This window comes from Vipera ursinii (assembly GCF_947247035.1).
Source record: "Vipera ursinii genome assembly, chromosome: Z".
NCBI classification, from domain to species: Eukaryota; Metazoa; Chordata; class Lepidosauria; order Squamata; family Viperidae; genus Vipera; species Vipera ursinii.
Window position 1 is genome coordinate 56,098,186 of NC_139517.1, and position 15,242 is coordinate 56,113,427.

The window sequence follows — 15,242 nt, forward strand, 5'->3', positions numbered from 1 at the left end:
CAGAGATTTAATTGAAATATTTAGTGAAAAGGAATTGGATAATCTTCCACCTTGGAGGATTATCGGCCATTGGACTGAGCCATTGGAATAATTCCAGGGGCCAAATTTCCTAAAATGTATCTTATGACACCAAATGAAATGGAAGAGCTCAGAGTATTTTCAGATAAAAAATGGGCTCGAGGATTCATTCAACCTGCAAAATCAGAAATGGCTGGCCCCATTTTATTCAGGGAGAAGAAGAATGGGGGTCTTAGAATGTGTGTTGATTATAAAAATCTCAACTCTATATCAGTGGAAAATATGTGGTCCCTTCCACTTATGAAAGATATGTTAGTGTCGGAATCTATTTATATTTCATTTCTAACTATCTCCTCTGTGCAAAACCTAAATCTCATTTTCCCCTTGATTCTGCCATTCCCAAGGGGGAGAGGGGACAGGCGTGTGGGCTTTATTGTCTTCACTTCCTCCATAAATGTACCCTTTTGTTTATTCCGCCTGTCAGCTATCCATTACAGCTCGGCTTTCAACACCCTTTTGCAGAGCACTCTCATTGAAAAGCTGACTGACTTGAAATTTTCCCCCTCCATCTGCGATTGGATTCAAGACTTTCTCAGGGACCGGTTACAAACAGTGAGAGTTGGGTCTGTTTTATCCACCCCCCTGAAACTTTGCACTGGCTTGCCACAGGGTTGCGTGCTTCGCCCCTACCTGTACTCATTGTACACATATGATTGTGTATCATCTGACCCATCTACTGCGATAATTAAGTTTGCAGATGATACCACTGTAGTGGGTCTTATTACAGGTGGAGATGAGATGGCATTCAGGGGAGAGGTACTAAAACTATCCATATGGTGTTTCAAGAACAACTTGCATCTGAACATTGGCATGACGAAAGAGATGGTGCTAGACCAGGGCTTTTCAACCTTTTCACCCATTGTACCACTTTTAGGATATGGCAACATCCGAGTACCACCAGTCGCCTAGCAAGGTGTCAAAAACTTGATGACCAAAAAAAAAAGGAAAAAAGTGATGAAGTACAGGTAGTCCTTGACTTACAACAGTTCGCTTAGTGACTGTTTGAAGTTACAATTGCACTGAAAAAAGTGGCCCCCCCAAGCCACATCTGAGCAAGACACCTGCCTGCCTGGCCTGCGGTGCTCTTCCTCCTGTTCGAGGTTTTCACTGTTGTGAGCATTTCTGTTGAGGATTGGCAGTGTGTGTGTGGGAGATGTTTTGGTTTTTATTCCCCCGATCTGTTGGGTGGTTTTGGTCACTTCACATGACCCTGGGACACTGTGACCATCATAAATATGAATAAGTTGCCAAGCATCTGAATGTAAATCACAAGACCCTGGAGATGCTGCAACATTCTAGCTGATCAGTGCTTCTTCTGGAATCAGAAATGCCAGGATCAGTGCTGAGCTCCAGCTGGAGTCTGACACTGATCCTGGCACATCCACTGAGCCCTGACAGCCCCCAAGAAGTGCTGATCCTGGCGCTTCCACTGAGGCCTGACAGCCCTCCAGCCCCAGCCATCTCTCGCTCAGGCTTGTGCAGTGCTGCCAGCGGTTCAGCTCATTCCCCTCCCCTGCTACTACTTTTCTAGGATGGTCGCGCCTCACCTGCCAGGTGCCAATGTACCACAGGTGGTACCTGTACCACTGGTTGAAAACCCCTGTGCTAGACTTCCGAAGGAAAAAAGAGGAAACTGTCCCACTTTACATTGGGGGGGGAGGTTGTGTGGAGTTTCCTCCTTTAAATTTCTAGGAGTCTACCTCTGTGAAGATCTTACCTGGAAAGTTAATACAACCCCGGTGGCCAGAAAGGCCCAACAGAGACTCCACTTCCTCAGGGTCTTGTGGAAGAGCAGGGTAGAACAATGGCTAACGACCCTCTACCAGTCTACTATAGAGAGCATCCTCTCGTACTGTATTGTGGTTGGTATGCTGGTCTGACAGTCAGGAAAGCATTACAGAGGGTGGTGAGCACAGCACAAGACATTGTGGGCTGTCCCCTGACACCACTGGATGACATTGCCAGGGCTCGCTGCCTTGGAAGAGTGAGGAAAATTCTCAGGGATGACTCACACCCTGGTCGGTATCTCTTTATTTTCCTACCATTGGGTAGGAGATATAGGAGTATAGCCAGCCGTACCAACAGGCTGAAGAACAGCTTTTATCCATGGGCTGTTAGGCTCTTGAATGGGAAATAATTTTATAAATTTTTTTTATTGAAAAGTTTTAACATACATTTTATCTTTAACAGTCCCCCCTCCCCCTCCCCTACCCCTCCCTCCCTGCCCCTCTCCCCCTCCCCCCCAACTTCCCAGAGCTAAGTACAAGGTATAAAAACAAAAAAAAATCATAAACATCCATATGCTAACAACCATAAACTCTAAAATCTATCACTCTCTAGCTCATATAGGATAACTACAAACACTATTAATATTAAATATATAAGAAAAAAAAAAGAAAAAAGAAAGGAAGACTTATTCAAATGCTACATGAAACTTTTTAGTCCCATATTTGTTCTGGATATACTCAATCCATTTTCTCCACTCCATAATATAACGTTCTTGCGAGTGATCTTTCAAATAAGCCGAAATCTTTGCCATCTCTGCCAGGTCAGAAACCTTTAAAGTCCATTCTTCTATAGTCGGCAGTTCCTCCTTCTTCCAATACTGACCTATTAAGAGTCTTGCTGCCGTAATTAAATTCAACATCAGCTTAGTGTCCACAACCATAGCATCTGTAATTATACCCAACAAAAAAAGTTGCGGACAAAACTTTATCCTTTGCTTGAAAATCTTCTGCATGTTCCACCAGATTTTTATCCAAAAGACCTTAACCTTTTTACAAGTCCACCATATGTGAAAATATGTTGCATCTTCATCGCCACACCTCCAGCATTTGGGCTGATAATTCGGATACATACTTGCAAGCTTTTTAGGATCTAGATGCCATCTATAAAACATTTTATAAAAGTTCTCTCTTAAGTTTTGAGCTTGTGTAAATTTTACGTTCCTCACCCAAATCTTTTCCCACGTGTCCATTGTAATAACTTCTTGAATGTTTTGGGCCCATTTTATCATACAATCTTTAACAAGTTCTGTTTCTGAGTCAATTTCTATCAATGCAAGATATATCCATTTAATATGTGCTGGACCCTGATTTCTAATTTGCTTTATCAAATTTTCATCAGTCATTGTAAAACCAGTTTTCTGATCTTCTTTCCACCTGGCCCGTAACTGAATATATTGAAACCAAGTTTGAACAATCTTCTCATCTCGCAAGAGGCTGTATGGTTTCAGACACCAGACATTTCTTTCCAAACTTAAAATCTCCTTATACGTAGTCACATCATGTTTAAAACCAACATTTATATTTTCTATTGCGTGTTTTGGGATTGCCCACAATGGTATCTTACAGTCTAACTTATGTCTATACTTCTTCCAAACTCTCAACAATGCCTGTCTTAAAATATGCACTCTAAACACATTATCTACCTTCTTATCATACAACAAATATGCATGCCAGCCAAACAACAAGTCGTGGCCCTCAAGATTTAATAATCTCTCTTGTGTCAAATTAATCCAATCACTTATTCCTGCTAACGCAGCAGCTTCATAATATAATTTAAGATTGGGCATTTTAAGACCACCTCTTTCACGAGTATCCTGCATAATCTTAAGTTTAACTCGTGGCCTTTTCCCTGCCCAAACAAATTTATTGATACCTCGCTGCCATTCCTCCAGATTAGAATCTTTCTTAAGAACTGGTATCATTTGAAATAAGAATAAAAATTTAGGCAGGACATTCATTTTCACTGCTGCGATTCACCCCAACAAAGACAATTGCAATTTTTCCCAGCTCTTCATTTGAATTTTTCCCCATAATTTTTCATAATTATTTTTATATAACTTTGTGTTAGAGGGCGACAGAAGCACCCCCAAATATTTGACCCTTTTAACAATCTCAAATCCAGTTAATCCTTCTAAAAGAGCCTTTTGTGATACTGTCATATTTTTGGCCAGAATTTTAGTTTTTTGTGCATTAACTTTAAATCCAGAAACCTTCCCATATTGCATTATTATCTCCATCAGGTCCACAACAGAGTTCTCCGGCTGGGTCACTGTAACAACCAGATCGTCTGCGAACGCTCTCAATCTATAATCCTGATCTCTAATTTGTATACCCTTAATTCTTTCCGAGTTCCGTATTTTTACCAATAATATCTCCAATGTTAACACAAATAACAAAGGCGATAACGGACACCCTTGCCTTGTGCCCTTCTCAATATTACATGCTTCTGTCAAGCTATTGTTAACTATTATTCGGGCAGTTTGTTTTTGATATAATGCCCTAATTGGTTGCAAAAATTTATCCCCAAAATTCATTTTATCTAAAACTTTCATCAAAAATTGCCAGTTCAATCAAAGGCTTTTTCAGCATCTAAAAAAATTAGCGCCGCAGGGATCTGGTTGTTCCTTTCCAAAAACTCTAACACATCAACTATATGCCTCACATTATTTTTCATTTGCCTACCACTAATAAACCCAGTTTGATCCCCATGAATCACCTGTTGCAGAACCCTCATCAATCTATTAGCCAACACCTTAGCAAATATCTTGTAATCTGTATTTAAAAGTGATATCGGTCTATAGTTTTTTACTTGAGTAGCATCTTGATCTTCCTTCGGAATCAAAGAGATAAAAGCAGTTCTCCAAGACGGAGGCACCTTTCCCCCTCTCTGAATTGTCTGGAACAGTTCCTTTAACGGTTTCATCAACTCTAATTGTAAATTTTTGTAGTAAGCCGCAGTCAAACCATCCGTACCTGGCGCTTTATCCACCTTCAATTCCTTAATTGCTGTAAAAATTTCTTCTTCTGTTATCAATAATTTTATAAATTTTATGTATGATTGACTTGCGAGGCCGGTGTGTTGTGCAATATGTATGGCTCATATATTTAACTCATCCAAAACTGTCCCCTTCCATTGCAGAACAAGAAAGGGGGCTTCAGGAACCAAAATGAACCAAACTGCCAGGGCCAGGAGGCAGGGCAGGCGGAGGCCAGGGCACGACGAGAGCTTGGGTCATTGTGGCTGCAAACAAGGAGACGGTTGGATGGAGAGGATGGGGCTGGCAGTAGCAGTGCTCCCACTCGTTGGCCCCTGCACTCTGCGCCTCCTATATGTGACAAAAATAAGACATCCCCTGAAAATAAAACCCAGTGTCTCTTTTGGAGGCCAAAAAATATAAGACCGGCTCTTATTTTTGGGGAAACATGGTAAATGGGTGCTGGTTTAGTTGGATGATATCTTGATTTATACTGAAGCTATGGAAAAACATGTAGTCAACAAGTGAACTGTTAACTAAATTATTAGACAACCAACTGTATGCCAACTTATCAAAATGCGATTTTCACAAAACCACTTTAGATTACATGGGATTTCTATAGAGATTCTCATTTATCCAGCTCATAGTTATCCCAAAGATGCTTTTTCATGAGGCAACTGGACTTTTTTGTTTTTCTTTGAAGACGTTTCACTTCTCATCCAAGAAGCTTCTTCAGCTCTGACTGGAAGGTGGGGAATGGAAAGATTTATACTCCTGCAGACAGCTGTTCATTTGCATTCTTTTAGCAAGTTGTTAAAGCTATCTGCAGGCTTATCTTGTGTCTTCAGGGTTACCTGAGTAGTGCAAATGAGTATAGAGCCTTGGAACTGTTGAAAGGACTGTGTTGAGACTGGAGATAGATGATGTCAGATCCCTCCCCCTCTGTTGAGAGAGGGCTGTTCAATTTTGACATAAATGGCCTCTTTGACCCTTCTTTCAAATCAGTGATTTGGAAATATAGGAATATCAGAAAAGCTCTTCAACCAACACAACATAACGTGCACACTTCAAACCTAAGAATACACTAAGGCAGAAGCTTGTCCACCCTAAGGATAAAATTCCCAGACAGAAAATTGAGCAACATGGTATATGCAGTACATTGCAGTGAGTCATGTGTAGATCTATACATTGGGGAAACAACAACTTCATAAATGTATGGCACAACATAGAACAAACCCATCAGGACAAGAGTCAGCAGTCCATCTGCATTTAAAAAGCAAAGGCCACTCTTTTGAAGACAGCAAATTCCACATTTTGGACAGAGAGGACCGCTGGTTTGAAAGACAGATCAAAGAGGCCATCTATGAAAAAACTGAATTGCTCCATTCTGTAGTAGTTTAATTTAGTAATAATCCAATTTAAGTGTTGTTCTTCATCTTATAATACAGTTTCTTCTGGTTCTTTCAGTGTCCAATCTTCAAAATCATATCTTTTTTTAAGAATTCAAAACAAAAGCATTTTCCAATAGGAAGAATTCTTATAATGAATACAAAAATCTTATTTCAAATCCATCTGAACCCTTAGTCACTTTGTAACTTTCCAAAATCAATGATCTAATCATTTTGCTGTTTATTGCCTTCTCCCCCACCCTTCCAATATTTTTAAGACTTTAAACTTGTATTTAAATCTTATTTTGCTAAGGATTAAAGGAAACTTTCTTGATACCATAAAACTTGTTGATCCAAAAGTCCCTAATAGCTGAAAAGAAGTTAACAATTCCAAAAATCATTGGAAAAGGAAATATATAAATGTAGTGCTATTTTAAAGGTTTGAACAAGATGGCTATCTCTCATCAGGGCTCTAATCCAGATGACACTGCTGTCTTGCAAGTCTCCTCACAAGAAGTAACTTAATTCCTCTCCTTGTCTAAAAAGTACTTGCCAGCTCTTCATTCTGCTGCACTCATTGCCATTCATATAAAAAACATTATGGAGGCAATATCAGATGCATCACTACATATTGGACATTTCATTTGTATTGAAATACAGCTTATTTTTCTTAAATATTAGTTTAACATCAACAGACTACCATTATTAAAAGCTAGAAGCTCAGATAAAATATGTGCATTTATTAACTTTACACAGAATTAAATAATAAACTGGTTGAGAGATTTGCAAAAGACATTATGAGCAATTTTAAAGGGGCTACTGCCTCTGAGGGCCTTTTATAGCAGTGTAATAACCCCAAAATACCATCACGTTTGTTTGTAAAATTATTTTGAAACAAAGCCTGTGGCTATATAATGACAAGGCTTGATCTTGTTTAGATTAGAGGACTCTGAATTTATATTAATCCCTCATAAAAAGAAAAATCCCCCCCCCAAACTTTCATTACAATACTTCACTACAGTCCAGGGAAATTTAAAACTGCCCACTTATTTTAAGGGATTTAGCATTTAGGGAAGGAATGGGTTTCTTTTTCAGAAACACACTCGAGGACAGGAATTGACTTTTCGGATTCTTGATTATGTAAGCAAAATCCTCTGACAGAGGCAGATATGTGATCTATGTTTGTTCGCAAGCGCGCTTTTGCCTGTCGAAAATGTGGGGCGCCGCCGCTTGCCTTTCTCACTCGATCCTGTCGTCATTCTTCGTTTGCTGTATTCGCTCCGAGCTCCACGTCCCCAACCTTCGTCTAAATTTTCCATATTATAGCACATGAGAACCTGCCCTTTGCATGAGCCAAAGAGCTATCTGAAGCGAACTTTGGACTACACTACAGTATTGTCGGCAACCATTTTACTACAACTTGTATTATTCCCAATACTTAGTTTTTCTAACAGGTGCTACAGCTCAGTTCTCCATTTCAGATCAAAATTATGAATGTCGGTTCGGTTTTATTGAACAGCTGTCTTTAGAAAAGAATCCTTACCCAGCGGAATGAAAAAAAGTATGTTGCACTACTGCAGCCTAAGGGCTATCGTACAAACTGTATCTCTAATCATTTTAAAGAAATTTGGTCGATACTTACATACATATATTCTGATGCTTTAATAATAAGCACCTGCTCCCGATACGCTAATTTGTGTAGACAACGCAACTGGTTCGTTTGGCCTCCGAAAGAAAATACCTGCCTATAAATATTGCATAGCTTCCCTCTCTGCCTGCCTGACAAACGCAACAACTCTCTCTCTCTCTCGGCCTCGGGGACGGAAGTTGCCTTTCTAATTGCTCCCTGGATGGCAGGCGAGAGCCAGCAATAACTTTCCACTCCGCACTTACCCTCTTTTTAGACGCCCCTTGCTCACACGCATGAGAAGGCAGGAACCTCGGAATTCAGCTGTAGTGGGAGTCCGGCGTGAATGAAAGACCGCGCCTTATCTAATCGGCCCAGCAGACGCCAGCCATCTGCCCCACAGCCATCTGCAATTTGATTGAGCTGAGCAGTTTCATTCAAGTCAGCGCAAGAGCCTGTTTTTAAATTATCTATGGAGACCGGGGCTACTCAGTTCGGGGACTACAAACCCGCCAGCAGGTAAGGATACTCGAGGGAGCATTTTAGACATAATTTTAAATGAGAGAAAAGCTGGAGATATGGGAAAGAGCAACGGCGAGAGGCTTGTACTGGTTTTTATTCCTCCGGCTGCAAGTTGTTCAGAGCAGGGTAGAACAAGCAGAGTGTGTCGGAGACATTTCGCAGTCGGCGTTTTGACGGAGAAAAGCTGCCTTCGCGTCTTGCATTTTCAACAGGCGTACTATTTTAAATCTTAGCAGATTTAGGTTCATAGTTACCCTGTTCTTAATGATCCTCCCCAAAACCCCGTGCGTTGGCACGCGTGCCTTTCCTGATCACAGTACTTCCAACCTGTACTGGGATGTATTTTCTAAGCTAACTAGATGGTTAACAAAAACGAAGGCGCCAGCGCTTCTCGGCACAGTCAAATCTGGACTCGGAAGGTCTTTCCTGGCTTCTCTTCTGCGTTTCTTCACCCCGCCTCTTCAGCTGTTAACAGTTGAGGGTGGAGTTGGAGCCTTGTCGGCAACTGGAAGGGAACAAGTGGGAGGCGAGCCGTTTGTTTAGTTAAGGTGGCAGGAGACAGTGAAGGGTACTGCTAGGATTAGGACCCGGCAAGCGGTTGGGCTTCGCGTGCCGGCAAGCAGAAGGAACTGTTTGGCACAGAAGCCGTCGAGCCTCATTCCTGTGTTGCACAGACAAACCAGTGATTGGGGAATTATTCCAAGTTTAGTGTTATCATGACACCATAATAAGGATTCCAGCAGCTGCAGTGCAATGTAGCATATTGGTTATTGGTGGACTAGGATGAAGGGAGACTCATGTTTAAATTCATTCTTAACCATGGAAACTCACTGGTGATTCTGGATTAGTTTTTGCCTAATTAACTTTACAGGGTTGTTTTGGTGGGATAACACTTTAGAAATTTCCATGCCAACCTACCTTGACCTCTAAATATAAAAAATACTGTAGTGTAGTTGTGCTGGATGGGGCTGATATAGACAACTGGAGAAGAGTATTTTATTCCTCTGGTGTTTAATAGTTGGAAACATTCTTAAAACTATTAACTGTTTAACTACAAAAAATAGACATGCTCCATATATTTGGTTTAGTTCTATTAAAAGGAACTCTAATAAGCTATACAACTATGAGAAACAGTTGACTCATATTGTTTTATGAAAATAGGATAACTAAAAATACCTGATTTGATATTGTACAGATGTTAACTTGTTTAAATTGATAGATGAGAGCATAAATTTATCATAGAAAATTTTAAAAAGTATGCACTAAATATTTTTAATAAACAAAAAATTTATCCAACTGAAAGCTCTTTTCCTTTACCCTATACAAGTAGTCCTCGACTTACAACCACAATTGAGCCCAAAATTTCTGTTCCTAAGTGAAGCATTTGTTGAGTTTTCTCCTATTTTACGACCTTCCTTGCCACAGTTGTTAAGTGAATCACTGCAGTTGTTAGTAACATGGTTGCTAAGTGAATCTCCATTGACTTAGCTTGTCAGAAGGTTACAAGGGGATTACATGACCTTGGGACACAGCAGCGGTCATAAGTATGGAACGGTTGCCAAGGATCTAAATTTTGATCACATGATCATGGGGATGGTTCAAAGGTTGTAACTGAAAAACTGTCATCTGTCATTTTTTTCAGTGCTGTGTTATAGTGTATACCTTTTTTTAATGAAAATTATCAGCACTTTTGATCAGTGACGTCATCAAAGTAAACAAACCCACTTTACATCAGGGAGGACTGTCTAGAGAGAGTTTCCTCCTTTAAATTTCTGGGAGTCTACCTCTGTGAAGATCTGACCTGGAAAGTTAACACAACCCAGGTGGCTAGAAAGGCCCAACAGAGGCTTCACTTTCTTAAGGTCTTGCGGAAGAACAGGGTAGAACAACAGCTAATGACCCTCTTTTACCGGTCTACTATAGAGAGCGTCCTCTCGTATGGTATTGTGGTTTGGTATGCTGGTCTGACAGCCGCAGACAGGAAAGTATTACAGAGGGTAGTGAGCACAGCACAAGACATTGTGGGCTGTTCCCTGACACCACTGGATGACATCGCCAGGGCTCGTTGCCTTGGAAGAGTGAGGAAGATTCTCAGGGATGACTCACACCCTGGACGGTATCTCTTTACTCTCCTACCATCGAGTAGGAGATATAGGAATATAGCCAGCCGTACCAACAGGCTGAAAAATAGCTTTTATCCGTGGGCTGTTAGGCTCTTAAATGGGACATAATCTTATGTAGAATTGACTTGGGAGGCTGGTGTGTGGTGTAGTTGGTTCACATGGTGTGGTAGGATGGAGGGTTTGTTGTCACTGTGTGTTGGGGGGAGAGAGCACGGGGGGGGGAGGCTCAGCTAATCTCAATGTACACATGTTGTACTTTGACAATAAAGGTTTATTATTTATTATTTATTATTATGTCAGCAGATCATGGCCCTATGCGGAAGTAACTGCCCTATTTTCAGATAAGGCAAGGGGAAGTGACGTGTTGGCCTAAGCCCATCAGGAGAAGCAAGAGTAACCCTAGCAACCCTATTTTCAGATAAGACGTCTTGAACCTAACCCCATCAATAAGTCAAGGCAGTCAAGCCTCTGGGCACATGATTAGCTTAACCCTAGACCACAGGTTTGCAACCCGCGGCTCCGGAGCTGCAAGCGGCTCTTTCAGCCGTCTCCTGCGGCTCCCAGTCCTCTGCCATGTGCAGTCCCCCCCAAAAAAAGTGGAACTAAAAAAGTTCAACCAATCAATTCAAATATGCAGGGTAGGTGCATATCTCGCCTTGGCTCCACTCTTCAGTCAAACCCTGTTCTGCACATGTGCGCATGTATGCTCATGTGCACACATTTTTTGCGGCTCCCAGTTTTTCCTTTTGTGAGGGAACTGGTTCCGAGTGGCTCTTTCACTGGTTCAGGTTGCTGACCCCTGCCCTAGACTAATTCTATGGATATTCAAAACAAACAGAATAAGCTAAATAAAGTAAATAATTAACAGAGGCCTGTGCTTTTGGGAAACAAGCCCTACTTTGGGGAGCTCTGAAATGATAATAATAAATGCTTTTTATTTCTAACCATTCTAGCCTAATGATGCTTTTAATTTGGTGGAGTTTTAAAAACCAGCGCCTCAAAATCAGGGAAAAAAGGAGACTCTAAACGGCGGCCAGGGCTTGCATTTAACCCCTTTTTTTCTAAAAGGTATTTATTCCTAGGAGGTTTTAAAATCATTTTCTCGAATGCAGGGTGGGGAAAAAAACACCATTTAAAACCCGCAGCTGGTTTTTACCTTTGTAAAAACACTGAGCTTGTCGATCAGATGGTTGGCAGTTTGGCGGCTTGAATCCTGAGTGCCGCGTAACATAGTGAGCGCCTGTTACTCGTCCCAGCTTCTGCCAACCTAGCAGTTCGAAAGCACGTAAAAATGTAAGTAGAAAAATAGGGACCACTCTGGTAGGAAGGTAACAGCGTTCCATGTGCCTTTGGCGTCCAGTCATGCCTGCCACATGACCACGAAGATGTCCTCAGACAAGCGCTGGCTCTTCTGTTTTGAAACGGAGATGAGCACCGGCCCCTAGACTCGCACGCATGTGCGGGGAAACCTTTACCTTTACCTTTTAAAAAATCTAAAGTCACATATTTTGTCAATTGAGCCCTCAAATCCACATGTACATGTAACCGTACGAAGCACAGCCAGGTGGGAAGTAGACTTGTTCGGGCATGTTAGGACTGCGGATCCAGGCATGCATGTTTGTGCCTGATAGTAAAAAAGGGGGTTAGGCTTTGTTTGGGACATGCCTGGGCATGTCATACCCTGTGATTCTGGACACACGCAAGGCTCAAGGACGTGTCATAGCATGCACGGGAGAGATTGTACAGGCAGGTCTGAACAGCTAGCAATTTAATTCCAGCAGTCTTTTGAAGATGATAACCTCTGGCTCCAAAGCTGATTTTAAAACAACTGCAAAAGCGAGCGTCACACGGGCTGACACAAGGCCCCAGCTGGAAGAATGTGACGAAATCTGTTGCAGGGGTTATGATAAAGAATTTTTTTTATTCAGGCCCGATTTGCCTGGCTGTAGCATGATGTGTTGTAACTTTAACGATGAGGTGCAGAGTACTTACCATACAGCCTGTGAAATGATGAATGATGCTACATTATCTCCCTGCAATGGTAAATAAAATATGTTTTTATTTATGTTAATGTAAATGCTGCTGGCACCGATATCACACTAGCAGGATGTGCTTTATATTTTGCAGATTCCGAATTAATAACGCCTAGACAGCAAACACTTCAAGACACCCCGATTTTATATTCCTATGGTAATCGCAGCAGTCACAAAGCTTCTGCAGATTTTTCTGATCTAGACTATAACTGGGGTTCTGAGCTATCCCAGAGATCACGCTACCAACCCTGTGAGTTAAAGAGGTGCAATTTGTGTAAAGACTGGCTTGCTTGCGACTGCGGACATGCATTGGGGGCTACAGGCGGGTTACCGTATTGTGTTATGGGGGTTTATCTTCTAATTTTGATAGTGGTGATGATGGGTATTTTTCTGATGGTGGAGCCATGCCACCCCTCTGAACTCTGTATAACCAATAAAAGACTGTGTTAATGTCAATGCTTGACCATTTGTCAGTTTTCTTTCAGTATAATAATGCATGAAAAGTTTCTAAGCCGTATTTATTATACACCAGGATGTGTAGGTATTTATGGAGGTGTGAATAGCCTTTTTCAGGAAGCTAGAAAACATGATAAAAACCTGACCATGAAACAAATCAGGATGTGGCTGTCAGGCCAAGATGCTTATATGCTTCATAAGCCTGCAAGAATTAATTTTCCTAAAAATAAAACAGTAGTGTCTGCCTTAGATCATCAATGGCAGGCTGACCTCATAGATGTCTCCAAGTTTTCTAAGGAGAACCATAGAAAAAAGTACATCTTAACAGTTATCGATGTGTTATCTAAATATGCCTGGGCCTCCCCTTTATCTGATAAAACAGGGAGGGAAGTTACAGCTGCCTTCCAGAATATCTTTGAAATAGGACGTGCACCCCGAAAAATACAGACAGATGCAGGTAAAGAGTTCTTGAATATCCCACTGAAGAAACTTTTAGCACGTTATGACATTCATCATTTTGTCACTCATAGTGAAACTAATGCAGCCGTTATAGAGAGGTTTAATAGAACCCTAAAAAACAAACTCTGGAGATATTTCACAGATAGAAATACGCATCGGTATGTAGACATTTTGGCAGATACTTTTGGCAGATACTCTTCAGGGGTACAATAGCACTTACTGTCGTAGCATCGGGACTGCTCCTAATACCGTAAATTTGTCTAATGAAAGGGATGTGTGGATAAGGCTTTATGGGGTAGCTTTAAAAAGTAAAAGAAAGAAAAAATGTCTTAAGGTGGGGGATCATGTCAGAGTATTCAGACTGGGGTAAATTTGAAAAGGGCTATCAGCAAACCTATACAGATGAGATATTCATCATCAAAGAACTGGAGACAAGGGGGGAAAGAGTTGTATATAGATTAAATGATTACACGGGTGACCCTGTAAAGGGGGCTTTTTACTTTGAGGAGCTCCAAAAGGTTCCTGCTGACCAACAGCGCATATACAGAATAGAGAAAATTATCCAAAAAAGAGGGTGGGGGAGACACAGAGAGTTTCTAGTTAAATGGACTGGCTGGACAGAGAGGTTCAACAGTTGGGTTAAGGAGACTGAAGTACAACATCTTTGATATGGAGTTTTACATCACCCTACCCAGCAATGCATCAGCAGCAATTTCCCCCCAAAACAAAAATTTACTATTCAATTAGCAAGATAGTTGGATCTTCCAGGATCATGGGAAGTAGGGCTAGCAGAGATACAGTATCCGCATAGTTGGCACACATTAACTTCACCTGGATATTTTGAAATAGCTAACGAGAGAAAGAGATGGCATTTTTCTTTGAGAAGCGGGTACTATAACAGCATCCAACATTGGTTAGAAAATATGAACAAGCTTATATCAAACGTTAAGGATGGACCTAAGACAACCCTACATTATGATTCAGTGGGTCAAAAAATCTTAAAGGAGATGAACTGCACACCATTCTAGTTAGCGGAGAACTTGGACATCTGTTAGGTATGTTCCCTGGATTCAGCACCTTATATGTTTTCACAGACATTGTAGAGCTCCAGATAGTGGGCGACTTCTATGTGCCATTACTGCACTGTGTGCCTGTGCGAGGTTAAGACAGTGATTTCGTCACAATGACCTATGACCATCCACATTATGTACCGGTCAACAAACATCACATCGATACCATTACCATAGAAATCAAAACCGATCAGGACAAAAACGTGCATTTTTATCACAGGAAGGTGGCTCAGTGGGTTAGGACGCTGAGTTTGTCGATCAGAAGGTCGGCAGTTTGGCGGGTCGAATCCTGAGTGCTGCGTAACAGAGTGAGCGCCTGTATACTCATCCCAGCTTCTGCCAACCTAGCAGTTCGAAAGCACGTAAAAATGCAAGTAGAAAAATAGGGACCACTACAGTGGGAAGGTAACAGCGTTCCGTGCGCCTTTGGCGTCTAGTCATGCTGGCCACATGACCACGGAGTCGTCCTCGGACAAACGCTGGCTCTTTGGATTTGAAACGGAGATGAGCACCGGCCCCTAGAGTCGGAAACGACTAGCACACATGTGCGGGGGAACCTTTACCTTTACCTTTAAGGTGATTGTCAAGCTTCATTTTAGGCCTCGGAAAAGTGAAGGATGGTTGTGATCAAGGAGCACGGGAACCCTCAAGACTACGTGGCTTACTACAGGGCACAAGCTGGTGGCAGCCTTCCAGGCTTCCGAGGAGCCCCCATTATGTACGG

General features: G+C 41.6%; 1 long non-coding RNA gene across 1 annotated transcript; it reads left to right on the forward strand.

Moving 5' to 3' along the window:
• Positions 1-8,139: 8,139 nt before the first annotated feature.
• LOC310648968 lies at positions 8,140-12,989 on the forward strand. The gene is made up of 2 exons (XR_014494189.1): positions 8,140-8,374; positions 12,628-12,989. It is a non-coding gene; the product is annotated as an uncharacterized lncRNA (long non-coding RNA).
• Positions 12,990-15,242: the final 2,253 nt, after the last annotated feature.